This window comes from Myotis davidii, unplaced genomic scaffold (assembly GCF_000327345.1).
Source record: "Myotis davidii unplaced genomic scaffold, ASM32734v1 scaffold281, whole genome shotgun sequence".
In the NCBI taxonomy this organism is placed as follows: Eukaryota; Metazoa; Chordata; class Mammalia; order Chiroptera; family Vespertilionidae; genus Myotis; species Myotis davidii.
In genome coordinates, this window is record NW_006293784.1 from 7,039,811 (window position 1) to 7,041,688 (window position 1,878).

Here is a 1,878-nt window from a genome sequence, read left to right on the forward strand (position 1 = left end):
CTTTTTGATTTAACTTTGAATATGTAAAACATACATGACTTCAAAGTGAAAACTATAACCAATTATATTCAAATATGTCTCACTGCCATCCATATATTCTTCTCTGCATTAGTCCTTTATGGGTAATCATTTTTATTCACTTTATGATTTATTCTTTTAGTGTTTACTTTTGAAGATAATCATATGTATGTGTGTATGTTCCCCTTTCCACTTTCTTTACACAAAAGGTTGCATATTATACTAGTTTTCTATAAAAAAAATTATTTTTAAAAGTTAGCTCTATTAAAGTATAACTTAAGTTCATTAAAACTCAGCAACTTTGTGTAATCTGAGTTTTTTAAAAATATATTTCATTGATTTTTTACAGAGAGGAAGGGAGAGGGACAGAAAGTCAGAAACATCGATGAGAGAGAATCATCGACCAGCTGCCCCCTGCACACCTTCCACTGGGGATGTGCCTGCGACCAAGGTACATGCCCTTGACTGGAATCGAACCCGGGACCCTTCAGTCTGTAGGCCGACGCTCCATCTACTGAGCCAACCCGGCCAGGGCTAATCTGAGTTTTGACAAATACATACAGTTGTATAGCCGCCAGTGTGGAAAAGGTATAGATTGCATCATCCCCCCAAAAAGTTTCCTTTTACTCTTTTGTAGCCGATCCTCTGCCCCACCTTTCTGGTCCCTGGTAAACCACCTGTCTGCTTGCCAACACGGCGTCTGCCTTTCCTAGAACCTCATACATAGTTCTGCGTGTGTGCATGTGGCTTCTTTCCCTTGGTGGAAGATTCAACCATGTTAGTACATGTACTGGAAGTTATTCTGAGTAGTGCTCCATTGTCCGTACATTTTAGTTCATAACTATTGCCTTTTTGAAAAGTTTTTATTTTGAAATAACTTTATTTATTTGATTATTTTTATTTTTGGGGGTGTGTGGTAAAGAAGGAAACTTTAGTCAGTACAAAACAGCTCAAAGAGGCTTTTTAGGTCTTGCTTTCTGTCTTGTTCTCTCTCATTTCTAAAACCAGCAGGCAGATCCGGTTGCCCGTTCAGGGTTCCCAGTCTTCCTCCAGTGTCTTTTAACACTGCCCCCCCGCCCCCCGCCCCCAAGCATAGGTGTGACATTCTGGCTCCCTTCTCTACTTTTTGGTGCTGATCACCACGCACCCTAGGTCGTGCTAATTCCTGTTCTACTCATTCAAAAGCAACTCCATTAGATACAATTTTCCTTTTGAGGGGAATATCCCAGGAGTTTCTGCCTACCTTCCCTCTCTCCCGAGCAGAAACCTGTTTTGTTTGAGTAGGAGCATTTTGAAGGTGTAAAGATTCTGCGTAACGGCACAACCCATGAAATATGTCAAAACAGGGTCTCTCGAAGTGTGTTTCACAGATCAGGAGCATCAGTATCTTCTGAGAACTTGTGAGAAATGCAGATTCTCGGGCCCAGGTGCTCTGTGGGTGGGGTCCAGTGATTTGCGTTTTAACAAGCCCACCGGGGAGTCTGAGCACCTATGCTTCAAGGATGCTTAAATAGGTACTGGGGTCCTACTGTGGGCCTGAACTTTCAGAAAGGGACTGAATGCTTGAGAGACAGCTGCCCAGCAGGGTTATTTGCTGTCATTAATAATACAAGAAAGTATATGTACTTCTATGCTGTGTGTGTGTGTGTGTGTGTGTGTGTGGCATTGGTATAGACAAGCCGTGGGTAAACTACGGCCCGCGGGCCGGATCCGGCCCGTTTGAAATGATAAAACTATTGAAAAAAAGACCGTACCCTTTTTGTAATGATGTTTACTTTGAATTTATATTAGTTCACACAAACATTCCACCCATACTTTTGTCCCGGCCCTCCAGTCCAGATTAAGAAACAAATGTGGGCC

At 42.1% G+C, this 1,878-nt stretch overlaps 1 protein-coding gene across 1 annotated transcript in view; it reads left to right on the top strand.

The window, feature by feature from the left end:
• Nucleotides 1–433: 433 nt before the first annotated feature.
• Nucleotides 434–1,878, top strand: part of GCH1 (GTP cyclohydrolase 1) — a 20,589-nt gene continuing 19,144 nt past the window's right edge. Inside the window, exon 1 of the mRNA XM_015566505.1 lies at nucleotides 434–469. The gene's annotated coding sequence lies outside the window, so the exon portion shown is untranslated. The remainder of the gene's footprint in view (nucleotides 470–1,878) is intronic.